Consider the following 15,602-nt stretch of genomic DNA (forward strand, 5'->3'; position numbering starts at 1 on the left):
CCGCAGCCCATCGGCCTCCGCCGCTGCCCCCGAGCTCGGGCTGCCCGAGGCTGCTCCTCCCCTCCGCTCCTCCCTCCTCTTCCTCCTCCTTCTCTTCCTCCGCTCGCCGGCAGGGAGAGCACGGCCGGAACCGGGGCTGAACCCCAAACCGGGGCCTTGGGCCCCCCGGAAAGTGCTTTTCCCCACTATAAACGCTCCAGTTCTCACACCCCAAAACAGGTCCTTGACCCCCCCAAAAAAGTGCTTTTTCCGCGATATAAAAGCCCCGGAAAGTGCCTTTCCCCACTATAGAAGCCCCAGTTCTCAAACCCCAAACCAGGTCCTTGACCCCCCTAAAAAGTGCTTTTTCCCCACGATAAAAGCCTCAATTCTCAAACCCAACCCTGGATTCTTTTCCCCCAAAATACTGCCTTTTCCCACTATAAAAACTCCAGTTCTCAAACCCCAAACCAGGTCTTTGTCCCCCCTAAAAAAGTGTCTTTTCCCACCCAGTTCTTACACCTGAAACCAGGTCCTTGTCCCCCTAAAAATGGGCCTTTTCCCCACTATAAAAGCTCCAATTCTCAAGCCCAAAACCAGGTCCTTGTCCCCCAAAAAATTTGCCTTTTCCCACTATTAAAAGCCCCAGTTCTCACACCCAAAACCAGGTCCTTGACCCCCCTAAAAAGTGCTTTTTCCCCTCGATAAAAGCCCTAATTCTCAAACCCAAACCTGGGTTCTCTTCCCCCAAAATACTGCCTTTTCCCACTATAAAAACTCCAGTTCTCACACCCGAAACTGGGTCTCTGTCCCCCTTAAAAAGCACCTTTTCCCACCCAGTTCTCAAACCAGAAACCAAGTCCTTAACCCCCTCAAAATGGACCATTTCCCACTATAAAAGCCTCAGTTCTCAAACCCCAAACCAGGTCTTTGTGCCCCCTAAAATGTGCCTTTTCCCACCCAGTTCTCACACCTGAAACCAGGTCCTTGACCCCCCAAAAAGTGCTTTTTCCCCACTATAAAAGCCTTAATTCTCAAACCCAAACCTGGGTCCTCTTCCCCTAAAAATTGCCTTTTCCCACTATAAAAGCCTTAGTTCTCAAACCTGAAACCAGGTCTTTGTCCCCCCCAAAAAGGTGCCTTTTCCCACCCAGTTCTCAAAGCCAAAACCAGGTCCTTGACCCCCTCAAAATGGGCCTTTTCCCACTATAAAAGCTCCAATTCTCAAGCCCAAAACCGGGTCCTTGTCGCCCCCAGAAATTGCCTTTTCCCACTATAAAAACCTCAGTTCTCAAACCCGAAACCAGGTCTTTTTCCCCCAAAAAATGCCTTTTCCCTCTCCAAAAGCTCCAATTCTCAAAGCCAAAACTGGGTTCTTGTCCCCCCCCAAAAGTGCCTTTTCCCACCCAGTTCTCAAAGCCAAAACCAGGTCCTTGTCCCCCAAAAGTGCCTTTTCCCCACTCTAAACCCCCCAACACTCCAACCCAGCCCCAAACCACCCCCTGTATCCCCACACCCCAGCCCTGGGGGAAGGGCCTCTTGTGTTTTCTTGCCCAGATGTGGCCACAATCACTCCCAATACCCCCCGAAATCAGCTACATAACAGTGCAGTATCTAAATGAAGTTACAGTGATGTGACCACAGTTCACCAAACGCGGAGCCCCTGCCAGGCCAGCACTATGGGGCCATTCTCTCCGGGGCAGATAAAGCACACAATGAGGTTTTGTCCAGCCCCACAACCCAATTCAGAAGGGCAGATTCTCTTAGATATATAAATATATTTTCCCAGCTCTCACAGCTGTGCAGTGACCAATTCTTCTCTAGGGAGGGGAGAGGGACCGAGGTTTGGGGACAGTAATAGGTCTATTATGTCGGGGATGGAGAGAAAGAGCTCAACAGCCCCTTTTTTCTTCTCTTTCTCCCCATCTCTTTCCATTAAGACAATTGTTATTCTCTGGTCCCCCACGCCCCTTGTTCCTGGGCACACAGACCCACCTCCCCCTGCTCTAGGGACAAGCTGTGTGGGAAGGAAGTGGATTTGCTCTTGCTGGTCCCAAATCCAGTCAGTACCAAGTCAGGCTTTAGGCCTGGGAGCGGATGGGGCCACAGGACTAAATGCTCCTGCTACAGTTCAAGCCATGCCCCTTGGTCCCCATCCTCCCAACATCCCATTATCCCTGCTCAGCAAGAGCATCCTGGGTGATGATGGTGGGAACAGAGATCCCAGTGACCCACAGCCCCAGACACACACATTGCACCTTAGGATGCTACAGAGGATGCTCACAGGGGATCCTTCCCCTTTACTCCACTCTGGGAACACCCCCTGCAGTCCTGATCCAGCTCTGGGGCAGCAGCACAGGAGGGACATGGAGCTGATGGAGCGAGGCCAGAGGAGGCCATGGAGATGCTGTGAGGGCTGGAGCAGCTCCCATAGGAGCCACGCTGAGAGAGCTGGGCTGGGGCAGCCTGGACAAGAGAAGGCTCCTGAAGGGGAGACCCCAGAGCAGCTCCAGTGCCTAAAGGGGCTGCAGGAAAGCTGGAGAGGGGCTTGGGACAAGGGCCTGTAGGGACAGGCCAAGGGGAATGGCTTGAACCTGCCCAAGAGAGGGGAGACTGAGCTGAGCTCTGAGGCAGAAGCTGTTCCCTGGGAGGGTGCTGAGGCACTGGCACAGGGTGCCCAGAGAAGCTGTGGCTGCCCCATCCCTGGCAGTGCTCAAGGCCAGGTTGGACACAGGGGCTTGGAGCAGCTGCTGCAGTGGAAGGGGTTGGGACTGGAGCTGGAGGAGCTTTAAGCTGCCTTCATCCCAAACCACTCTGTGAGTCTATGGGTCTATGTAGGACTTAAGCTCAGTGCTACCGGCACACAGAACAGGTCCCCCCACACTTGCTCCTGGGCAGGTCTTGCTTACCCAACCTCCTCTGCCCTCCCCAATGGGTCACTGCAGTGTTCCCCCCCCATAAGCGTGGCTGCTGTGGCACCAGAGCATCCCCTCCGCATCTCCCACAGGCAGCTGATAAATCACAGCAGGGACAGGCAGGAGCTCAAGCACAATAAAACAACAAGGGAAGGGCAAGGCTGTTCTGGGTCACTTCACTGCGCTCAGCAGAGGCAGCCCAAGGACCTGTGAAGAGGCCAGGCTGGCGGATGAACAAGTTCCTGCCTGTCATGGACCCGAAAGCTGGGGCCAAAGATGATAGAATCATAGAACAATAGGATAGTTTGGGTTGGAAGGGACTTTGAGATCACCCAGTTCCATGGGCAGGGACACCTCACACTAAACCATGCCAAAGGATTTGAAAGGCAAATAACCCTGGGAGCGATCTGCTTCCAATGTGGAATGGTCTGAACCAACCACATCAATCTCTGCTTGGGATTCCCAACATCCGAGGTGTAAATTCACCCTTCCCACATCATGGCATGGACCAGCCAGTCCTCCCAGTCACTCACCCCAATAAGGAGACCCCTTTGAGAGCCCCCCACTAGGGTAAAACCCCATCAAAGCAGCTGCCACCACCAGTGAACCTGAGAAACACCCTAAGAACAGAGCACAGCTCTCATCTCCATTGTCCAAAGGGAGCATAGGAGCAGGCAGGGCAATGGCCTGGAAATGATCTCTGGAATAACTCAGTGCCTTTGGGCAACAGCAGGAAGGTGTCTGTAGCCAAAACAGAGCCGTGGTATCCAGGCTCAACACTGTTCCACCTGCATGGGACCAGGAGCACAGTCCCAAGCACTAAGTTCCTATAGGACTAAGATCCATCAGTGATTAAGAAATCCCACTCCCACTTTGCATGGGGAAGGCAGAGGTCGGAGTGGCCACTCTCATCCCAACCAAAGCAAGCAGGGTTGGTTTTAAGCTTGGTTTTTCAACACAAGCTTAATATCTGAAGGGGGCTCCAATGATGCTGGAGAGGGGCTCTTCATCAGGGACTGGGGTGATGGGACAAGGGGTGATGGGTTCAGACTGAAACAGGGGAAGTGCAGGCTGGAGATAAGGAAGAAGTTCTGCATCCATCACCCCTTCCCCAGAGGGGAAAGAGCTGGTTCCTTACTGCAATGAGCTCAGAAACCAGCACTTCAGGGCTGGGCTGTGCAACCCCCAGAGATCACACAGTAATACATATACTGTATTAGTGATACACAGATAGATCTGAACCCACAAATGTTATTACATCACTTTGATCTCCTATAGCTGCACCCAAGGCAACGGATAGAAATCCAGCCCCCCTCACCATGTGCCATTTGCTTTCGTGTCTGCCATCCCTGCTGCTGTCCCTCCCTACCACTCCTCTTCCTCTCCATTTCCCACATCTCCTTGCATAGAATCATATAATAGAATCATGGAATGGTTTGGGTTGGAAGGGAACTTAAAGCTCCTCCAGCTCCAACCCCAACCCCTTCCACTGGAGCAGCTGCTCCAAGCCCCTGTGTCCAACCTTGGCCTCATTCCAGCAGATCCCAATCTCCGCTCCCACTATCCCCTTCCATGAGCGCAAGCCTGGAGTTACCCACAGGTGATGATCCCTCTGGTATGTTCCACACTGCAGGGATGGGGCTTTGGAATTCCTTTAGGGTTAATGCAAGGGGGAAACCTTGCAGCCACCCTATATGACACCTGACCTGGGGCAGTGGGTGCTTGCATAGGTGACAGGGGTAACAACCCATCTGCTATGGGAGCTGCCAAGGCTTCCATACCCATTACATTGCACCCCACAAGGGTTAATGGGGTTTGGGATGAGGAAGGGTCTGATGGGTAAGGACTCTCTTTGGGGATGGGTGCATGCAGCGTTGTCCGTGCTCTGCACAGTGTCTGAGAGGGTTTGATCCAGCTCAGCCTGTCCAGAGCTGGTATTCCCCATGGAGAAACTGCTCTCCTTGATCCACCTGCCTTCCCCTGGGAAGAGCAGTTGCTCTTACCTGCTGTGACAATGCTGCTTGGAGCCAGGCAGGGAACCCAGGACCACAGGAAGATATGGCTTCAATGAGTAACTCCATTGGAATGCAGACAGTGACAGCAAGCTGGGAAGGACTCATGGAATGGTTTGGGTGGGAAGGGACCTTAAAGTCATCCAGGGCAAACCTTCCACTGGAGCAGCTGCTCCAAGCCCCTGTGTCCAACCTGGCCTTGAGCACTGCCAGGGATGGGGCAGCCACAGCTTCTCTGGGCACCCTGTGCCAGTGCCTCAGCACCCTCCCAGGGAACAGCTTCTGCCTTATCTCCAACCTGAACTTCCCCTGTTTCAGTCTGAACCCATCACCCCTTGTCCCATCACTCCCATTCCTGATGAAGAGTCCCTCTCCAGCATCCTTGTAGCCCCATTCAGATATTAAGTTAGGAGCCCCAGCTTGTGTTGCACACCCTGCTTGCTTTGGTTGGGATGAGAGTGGCCACTCTGAGCCCTGCCTTCCCCATACAAAGTGGAGTGTGATGCCTTCATCAGTGACAGATCCCACTCATACAGTAACTTAGCCCATGTTGATGGACACACCACACAGTGTGTACATTGATGCAGAGTCCATCCCCAGCATCCCTGTAGTCCCCTTCAGACACTGGAAGCTGCTCTGAGCTCTCCATGCAGCTTCTCTTCTCCAGGCTAAATGGAGGGTGATGGAAGCCTTAGTGCTGCTCTGCTTCTTGTTCCTGTGCTCTACCAAACCCCATCTGTGGGAGCTCAGCACCTTCCTCCTGATCTTGTAACTGGGCTTTGCCTGAGGATCAAGAAGCAAACACAGAGACTGGTGAGAGGTAACATTAGTGCAGTAAAACCAGTGTCATTCGCTCTGGGGTCATTGGCCTCATTGGCTTCAGCATCACCAGCATCACAGATGTGAGCACACCTTGGCTGCTCCACTGCTTTGCCAAGACAGCCTGAACATGGAGATGACCCCGTTCCCAGAGGGGCTTTGCTCTCCCTGTTCCAAGGTGCCCCCCCCATTCCACCAGCACTTCCCTGTGCACACACTGGATGAAGGATTGATGGATGCTGTCAACTCTCCATAATTCCCAACTCTTCCACCTCATTCTCCCTTGAATTCCTCATGTAACTGGATTGAGGAAGCCTAAACACAGCCCAGGCTCATACAACTCCAGCCACTTGATACCTTAAACACCTTTCTCCTTGCCCTCCATCCTCCTATGGACTTACACAGGAGCTCCCTTCCCTCCAGTGCTCCCTAAGGCAGCCAGCAGAGCAACGTGAAACCATAGCAGGTGTCACCCTTCCCACCACGTCCCTATGGGTCTCTCCTCCAAGCTGCCCCAAAGCTTTCACCTTTGTACTACAGCATCTCCATGCCCCAAACACCACTGGGATTGCTCCCTCATCACCAAGGGTTGGTTATCCTGGGAGCCACCAGATGCACAGAACCCAGGAGGCTCCGCATGGATGCGGTGCAGGCTCAAACACAGCGCTGTTTGCTTGGGCTGCTTCCAATGTGGGATTCAGGGAATTCCTGCCCCTCTCCAGCTTTCCTGCAGCCCCTTTAGGCACTGGAGCTGCTCTAAGGTGTCCCTTTAAGGAGTCTTCTCTTGTCCAGGCTGAACCAGTCCAGCTCTCTCATCCCACACCTGGATCTTCCAACCACACCACCCAATGCAGGCAGAGCTTCACCAGTCCAAGACCTGTCCTCACAGAGCCTCTCCCAGCAGTGTCCTTCATCATGACACTATGGAGAGGGAGAACAGCAGAGGATGCAATCCTGCCCTTCTCCAGTGCCCAGGGAGCTCTCCCAGTGTGGAGATGGAAGCAGACTGGTGTGGGCTCAGGCTGTTATCTCCTGTTGGCAAGAGACCTGCACTGGTAACTCTCTCCCTGGTTATTCATTAACTGCACGAGGTTCGTTCCCAAGACAGAGAGAATACCACCATTGATTGAAAACTGAATAAAGGATGGCCCCTGGCAAGGGACACCAATAGTGGGGATCCTCTCCATCACTGGAGAGCAGAGGAGTCAGAAGCACAAAGGCTCAGACCAGCATCACTGTGATTCAGAACAACAGGAGCAGAGAGGAAGTATTGCCTCAGAAAGATTGATCCAAACCTTTTGGGTTGGAAAAGTCACAGGAAATAGAACCATGGAATGGTTTGGGTTGGAAGGAGCTTAAAGCTCCTCCAGCTCCAACCCCAACCCCTTCCCATGGAGCAGCTGCTCCAAGCCCCTGTGTCCAACCTGGCCTTGAGCACTGCCAGGGATGGGGCAGCCACAGCTTCTCTGGGCACCCTGTGCCAGCGCCTCAGCACCCTCCCAGGGAACAGCTTCTGCCTCAGAGCTCAGCTCAGTCTCCCCTCTCTTGGGCAGGTTCAAGCCATTCCCCTTGGCCTGGCCCTCCAGGCCCTTGTCCCCAGCCCCTCTCCAGCTTTCCTGCAGCCCCTTTAGGCACTGGAGCTGCTCTCAGCTCTCCCCTTCAGGAGCCTTCTCTTGTCCAGGCTGCCCCAGCCCAGCTCTCTCAGCCTGGCTCCAGAGCAGAGCTGCTCCAGCCCTCACAGCATCTCCATGGCCTCCTCTGGCCTCACTCCATCAGCTCCAGGCCCCTCTTGTGTTGTTGCCCCAGAGCTGGATCAGGACTGCAGGGAGGATCTCCCCATAGCACAACAGAGGGACAGGATCCCCTCCCTGAGCTGCTGCTCACGCTCTGGGGATGCAGCCCAGGTTGCAAGGGCACAGCTGAATCATAGAACCATAGAATAGTTAGGGTTGGAAAGGACTTTAAGATCATCCAGCTCCAACCCCCCTCCAGCACTGAGATCCCCCTTTCCAATGGCCTTTCCCTCACATCTGTTGTCATTATTCCCCAGGCCTGCACTTCCCAGCTGCAGAGAAGCAGACAGCAACACTCCAGTCCCGGGATGCTCAGCTGAGCACTGGGAACCACTGATGGAAGCACCCACAGCAGGCAGCGCTGCCAGCACGGGCACAGCACCCTCTGCTGAAGAGTGTCCTGTATCTGCTATTGCATCTCCCCACAAGGACATCTCAGCTTCATTGAGCCCCTCTGCTGACTCTGAGAGGAACAGAAGCCCACAGAGCTGATATTGCCTTCAAGGAAGGTCTGTTAATGGAAGAGCAGCAGCGTAAGTAGCGATTGCTGAATAGGAAGGGAAACCCAAGCACTGTCAGAAGAGCCTATGTGTGGCTTCACAATACACACCCTACTAATACATGGACTTGCTCTGCACAAGTTGCATCCTTATAGACACTCCAGCTCTGCCACAGTGACCAGTCATAAGCTCTGACCCACACTCTCCCTCTTCTATAGCACTACATGCCACTCTTACACCAGTTTCCCAAGTCGGTCCTTACACTGGGGCAGCCTGACCTGTTTGCACTACTCCATCCACAGACAAGTGAGCATCACCCTGTATTTGCAAGCAGCACCCCCGACTTCTCTAGTGCACCATTAACTGAAAGCACCAAGCTAACCTGCATTAAGGCACTGAGATAGAGCCACCACCCAGACTCAAATCCCAGCCCCGTTTGGGTTGGAAGGGAGCTTAAACCCCATCCAGCTCCAACCCCAACCCCTTCCATGGAGCAGCTGCTCCAAGCCCCTGTGTCCAACCTGGCCTTGAGCACTGCCAGGGATGGGGCAGCCACAGCTTCTCTGGGCACCCTGTGCCAGCGCCTCAGCACCCTCCCAGGGAACAGCTTCTGCCTCAGAGCTCAGCTCAGTCTCCCCTCTCTTGGGCAGGTTCAAGCCATTCCCCTTGGCCTGTCCCTACATCCCTTGTCCCAAGCCCCTCTCCAGCTTTCCTGCAGCCCCTTTAGGCACTGGAGCTGCTCTGGGGTCTCCCCTTCAGGAGCCTTCTCTTGTCCAGGCTGCTCCAGCCCAGCTCTCCCAGCCTGGCTCCAGAGCAGGATTACATACATACTGCTTTCATTTCCCTTCATCGTAGCAGTTTCCAAGAAGAATCACTTGTAGGTAAGGTTTTGGGATGTACCTGAGCAGAACACTGCCCCTTCTGAAAAGTACCAGCTAACCAAATACACTCCCATAGCATGATTTTCAGATATGCCTCTGGACAATCACCTTCAGGTCACTGTTTCTCATCCTTTGTCTCTTTTCTACCTGAAGTCCAACCTAGCATCCCTGAAAAACAACCAAATATGAACTGCTTTGTGCAATGCTCATTTCTATATACAATGAATGCACAATTAAATCACAGCTGTACTTACATATTTCCATTAGTTTCCACTCCTTTTCTTTGCTCCATTGGGAATGTATCACTCCAGAGCTTAGAAGTCACTGGAAACCTTGTTTTCTGGATGCTTTATGGTCAATGGGTTGATCCCACTTTCCTCAGCAAGCCAGAAATTTCTCCTATGGCCACCAACATACCAAAGAGATGCCTTGGAAATAGCAACTCCATCCCTAGCTATGTTCAATAGTGAAGGCTTTTAATAGTAAAACAGGGCTTAAAACAACATCCTCCATGCCTGCTGGGTACACATTCTCCTTAGTAACTGTATTAAAGCAGTCACTCCTAAGCATGGATTACTGCATGTTTATACAAGGGTTGTATCCAGACTCTTATGTTTTGCTTTCCCCAGGAGAGGAAGTGTTTAAAGAAGAGGCAATAGCCTTTTACGAGGCTGATATAGTTATAGGTAGGGCAAAAAGCCACAAACCACAACCACGAGGCAGCACTTACACATACCAGCCCTTTTTATAGGCATTTTTATGGAAACTCAGTAGTTGTGCCGCCTTTAAGCTCTTAATTCCCTGATAGTGCTTCATCTCTTCAGGAGCCACCATAAATACTACTCCATGCAGCCATTCATAGGATTAACTTCCTTCCAAGCATTCCTTTTGCTGCCCGTGTTGCTCATGGCTGGGTAGAAAGCTCCTGTTCCTCTCCTTACTCTCCTCTGACCCTGGAAAGCACAAGTACTGTGAAGGGGAAGCAGAGTGTGAGTTACTACAGCCTTACTCTTCTGTAAGCAGCACCTACAACCACTTGTAAAGCAGGACCTTGGTCCAGCTCTGCGGCGTGTGAAGCTCTTCCTCTCCAGTTTGAACTCACCTTCTTTGCCAAAGGATCCCAGCACCTTGCTGGTTTTCCATAGGGCAAACCCTTACCCTCTTCTTGCTTCACTCCATCCTCTCCCTGCCATGTACTCGTACCCTTCCAAAGAGCCTTTCTTTGCACTGATGCTGCTCTTTTTGTATGGCTGCTGAACTCAGCACTTGGCAACTCAATACCTTCAGTTTCTTCCTGAAGAAGATGCTAGGACCTAGTCTTCCTGCAGTTCCACCCTTGGCTGCACAGGGCATGGATCCCAAGGAAGAGATACATCCTCTCTATCTCCATCAAAGGCCAAGATCCATTACAAACAGAGGTAGTGAGGTGATGATCAACCCCAGCAGCACCTAAATTGCCCCCAGAGCCTTCCAGGAGCTGTGGTGATGCACCAACACCACAGTCCTCATCCCTCTGTGATGAGGGAGCCCAATGCAGCTCCTTCCAACTCTCAAACTCACACTCAACCCTTGAAGGCATAACCTCAAGCAAATCACCACGAGCATTCTCCAGGTCAGACGTGGGAACAGTCACATACACCAGCCATGCTTCTACATCCATTTTATACACGGTGCCATATAATATACAGAAACTTTTATATACATAGATCTTTATAGAATATGCTATATTAATCTGTCTCTTTCTTTACAGCAATATTAGTTTGGATCTTTCATACATAGGTACAAAAAGTCAGTCACATGAGAATGGCACGTGAGGACTGCTTTAGTTTCCTTGTAGTCTTCATGCTGGGGCAGCTCGGAGCAGGGATTCGGAGGGCAGCATTCCCAGGACAGGCAGTAACCTCTTGGTTGAGCGTGGGGACACAGGACCCTGTGCTGTCTCCCCTCCTTGATTGCATATGCAAGCGCTCTAAGCCCTGCAAGAGGCAGTCAGAGCAGCTCTGAGCTCCCTAGGACTGTTTCTCCCATTAATGCCAAAGGCTTCAGCTAGAAAGAGGCAATTGGGGTTAATTCACAGCTACCTTACCCTGAGCTGCCCCAGCACACGATGTGAGAGGTGACAGAAGCAGGCAGAAGGGCTTTGCCAGAGGCACTGGTGTCCACTGACAGGGAGAGAAGTGGGAGGTGAGTTTCTGTGTGCCAGTGCTGCTCCCGTTGCACGAGGCCACCCAATGCAGCCAGCACTAAAATGCCCCCCAAAAGATGAGAAAACAAAGAGTTTCCACCAGTTCCTCTGGTCTTGCTGTCTCTGCTTGTTCACAGCTGTAAGGGAGGACAGGCCAGACCAGTGGCTGTCCCAGCAGGACACTGGAGCAGAGCACGGAGCCAAAGGAAAGGGTCGTACAGGGCACAGTGCTCCTCTCCTGCTGCTCCATGGACACAGGCAGGGAGCCCATCACAATAACCCCTGTGCTGACAGGAGTTTATTCACTACAATAGGAGTGTGAGACTATTCCCTGGCCATCACCTCTTCAGTCTGCTGTAGCATCCGTGGAGAGAAAGCTGGGAAGCCATAGCCTCAGTAGCCACTTTGCCACCAGACATGGACCATCAGCAAGTGCTGTGATAAAGGAGTTAAGACCCAAAAAGGTGTGGGGCACTAGGGAACACCCAAGGGTGTGATCACCTTGCACTAGCAGCATCCCCAAAGCAGTGCATCAAGAGGACAAGACTGTACAGGTACCACCAAGCCAGGCTGAGTGATGGATGCGCTGCTTTGGGTTGCTCCTGGCACTGCCACCTGCATCAGGTGTCTCCATCTCTGAGCCATCAGAACTGCATAAAGCCTGGGATGGAAAGCAGGGAAGTGGAATCCCAATAGAACCCAAGGCTTGTTCCTGTGCTCTCTGTGTTCAATGAGCTTTGTAGAAATAAGCAAGGAGCCAGATAGAGGTTCCCCTCATAAGGTTGGCTGGGCAGGTAGAGAACTTAAGCACATGCAAAACAGAGCACAGGATGATGTGGTGAGGTCCAAGGTGTCCAACACAGCAATGAAAGCAACAAAAAAAGCCCAGATCTCTAAGAGAGCTCAGCTTTGGGGGATGGATGGTGCAGAGCCAGGGAGACAAACATCACTATATAGAACTGCAGTGACAGAACATGGTACGTTCAGAACTAAGTCCCTTTCAGCATAAGCTCTGGCAAAACCAGAAGCAGATCTTGAAGAGAAAGGATTCTATTCATGAATAGAATGAACAGACCTCTAAAACACTGATGGAGGTCACATACACCAAAGGTAGGAAGTAGGAGGAAGTTTTCCCTTCCTTCCACATGGAAAACCCTCCCTTTGCACAAGGTTCTAGATTAGAGGGGCTGACCCAATGGTGGTGTGGGCTTGAGGATAGAGTCTGCCTCAGATCGAGCTTTGCTGTTGGTGCTTGGATATGACCCGAGGCAGGAATCTGAGGCAGAAAGGGAGAACCTGGCAGCAAAGGCAACTCTGAATGAGTCCTTGGCCATGCTGCATTCCCTTTCACACACCCAGAGAAGACACAAGATGCAGAAGAAAGGAAGCTGGCAAACATCCTGTCGAGTCAAAGGAAAGCAAAGGCACAACAGGTATGAACTGCAGGAAACAAGCAAAGAAACCAATAATAGGAACAGAGACAGCAAAGCACTTGCAGACAAATGATGCTTTTCAGGACAGCAAATCCCTATGGCAAAGGGAGGAATTGCTCTCTCCTGGATTGCTATGAATTTCCATATCCTTAAGCAGATGACGTTTATTCTGCCAACATCCTCCTGTGCAGAGGGGTAACAGCTCTCAGGGAGGTGCTGGATGCAGATAGAGGACAGCAGAAGTCCGGCCACACGTGGAATATGCTGCCCTCCACATAGCAGGAACCTCCTTCCTCAGGTGTTTCTCCACTCTAACAACACAGAGCACACAGACTAATGGGGTTTAAGTGAAACACTCACCCATCATAGCAGTGAAGGCCCCAACCCTGAAGCACACACACCCCAGGTTCCCAGGGTTGTCCCTGCCACATCTCACCCCAAGGGGCAGTGGCTCCTCCCTTGAAGGGACCAGAGCAGACAGCCCACAGGAGCTGGCAAGGGGGAAGAACATCACTGTATGCAATACGCTGTTTCACGTACCTCTCACACTTCACCCTAACACCAGTATGAGCATCTCACTATGGAGCAAGGAGTTCCCAGCTCAAGTCCCACCACTCGGCTGCAATCTTTATGTCCCTTTCTTCCTTTAAGTGCCAGGAAAGTTTGCCTCCCGCAGGATGCACGGCGCATCGCTTCCTCCACACAGGAGCACCGTAAGAGGGAGCTTTGGCACCAGAGATGCAGCTCATCCCTAAATCCCAGTCTAGCACCGCACAGGCTCCGAGGAGAATGTGCCAAAAGGCTGTTTCGGCCAGTGCTTCCAAGACAGATATTCCTTCATTCAGAGCATCAGAGCAGCCAGTGCTAAAGCACTGTGAGATCTCCAACCCTCCCCTTCCCCAGGCAGGCTGAGGAGGCACCAGATTCACTGCAAGCAGGGAAGAAGCTGGCATCTTCTCACTACAGCAACCTGGTCTAGTGTGAGGTGTCCCTGTCCATAGCACAGGTGGGAACGGGATGATTCTTTCCAACCCAAGCCATTCTGTGATTTCACAGCTAAGAAACAACCATCCCTGTTCAATGTCTTGGTTGTTACACTGAGCTTTCACATTCAGTGTGTTGGATGTTCAACCCATTCCCCTTTTACGTTACTTATGGAACTCCTGTTGCTACAGAACTCTAATGAGGGAGCACTTATCCAACAAGAACCACAGAGGGGTTTGTGTTGGAAAAGACCTTAAAGCTCCTCCAGCTCCAACCCCTTCCACTGGAGCAGCTGCTGCAAGCCCCTGTGTCCAACCTGGCCTTGAGCACTGCCAGGGATGGGGCAGCCACAGCTTCTCTGGGCACCCTGTGCCCAGGGCAGAAAACCCTACTCACCCAAAGCTATTCCAACTGGCAAAAGGATGTCAGAGATTGTCCATAAGCTTCCTAAAGTGCAGAGCAGCTCCAAGAGAGCCTGATTGCAGCAGCACAATGAAATAATGGCACTCCACAAAAATCCAGCTTTAGTCGAGTGAATGTCAAGAGAAGGAATGATGAACATTGACAGCATGGAAGGATTGTCAGCAAAAGCCATCTCAGACTTCAGTTGTCTGAGCAGGAAGGAACAAATGGGATGCTATAGGTAGGAGGGAAGCTGAAGGAGCTTTTCAGCACACAGCAAAGCTGCTAGGTTGAGAGCTAAAGGTTATTTTAAGTGTCTGCCAGTATTTCTGTTACATTCAATGACTTATAAACCACTTTATAAGCAAACGAATGTCCTGTGTGGCTTAACATGCTCTGCAGAGGGAAGCTGCAACCACCATACCTAAGACAAAGGTAATCAAATGCTACTCTACCCTTCCTACAAAGTCAGAATCCTCCAAGGGAAGAGAATATCCCAGCAATGGGCACACATAAGGACAAAGTGAACCCAGCCCAAAGGGGAACACAGGAAGACTCCTGTCAACCATGGAAATCATAGAATCCAGACTGAGTTGGAAAGGATCTTAATGTTCATCCAGTTCCAATGCCACAGGCAGGGACACCTCCCACCAGGGCAGGTTGCTCCAAGCCCCATCCAACCTGGCCTTTGAACACAAGAACTGGCTGTAAGCCTGCTAAACTGTGGGACTGAGCTCAACACACACTTAGTCAAGGGCCTCCCCTTGTTGCCCTTGAACTCTTCAAGGCTTCAGGATTACATTTCACTAGTCTGCTGAGAGCATCACGAAGAAGGATGCAGCAGCAAGTGTCAGGTCCACACTTGGATCATGGAGGGACAGAGAACCCTGCTGGACTCCAGCAAAGCTGTGTTGGTGGAGCAGGTTTCACTTGCTTCACTTTAAGGTGCATGAAATCCACTCTCTGCTCTCCGGGAATGCTGTGGCCTCAGCTGTACCACAGAGCTCTTGGAGGGCATTTTAAGGATGTGCCATGGAGCTGATGAGCTGCTGCTGCTTAGCTGGGGGGTCAGGCACGATGAACAGCACTCCCAGCACTGCTGGCTGGAACATCCCATTGACATCTCATGGGAACACCTAAAGATTCAAAGGCACAAAGAAGCTGAAGAGTAGGAACCAGATGACAAGAGATTCAGAAACGTGAATATACTTCATGTTTCCAAGGACATCCGAGAGGAGCAAGGGCAGAGAAAGCAGCCAACCATGTGCAGTGCAAAGGCAGTAGCTACAGGCTTCAAGTTTAGCTCTCCAGACACACTCTTCCAGGATGAAACAGGAGATCAGCCTGTCCAAATACTCTTTGAGGAAAGGACTGATAAGAATGAAGACACAGAAAGCCATTTAAAGCAGAAATAATGCCAAGAACATGGATTTACTTGTGATTGGGAACAGTTCTGTTTGTCAAGAGAGAACAAAGAAAGCCAGGAATTACACATAATGTGATACAAGACCTTTAACTAAAAGGGCTCTTTTGCACCTTTACTGCCTTTATCTATGGCAAGGCCAGGTCACAAGCATTAGGTGTCTCCAGGCTTTTCAGTAGGAGCCTAATAACCACAGAGCACAAAGCCAAATAACTCAGCATGTCAGGTTGTTTCCTGCTCCAGCTGGTCAGGGCAAGGTAAACCCATTCCCTTGGG

Source organism: Melopsittacus undulatus, chromosome 4 (assembly GCF_012275295.1).
Source record: "Melopsittacus undulatus isolate bMelUnd1 chromosome 4, bMelUnd1.mat.Z, whole genome shotgun sequence".
NCBI classification, from domain to species: domain Eukaryota; kingdom Metazoa; phylum Chordata; class Aves; order Psittaciformes; family Psittaculidae; genus Melopsittacus; species Melopsittacus undulatus.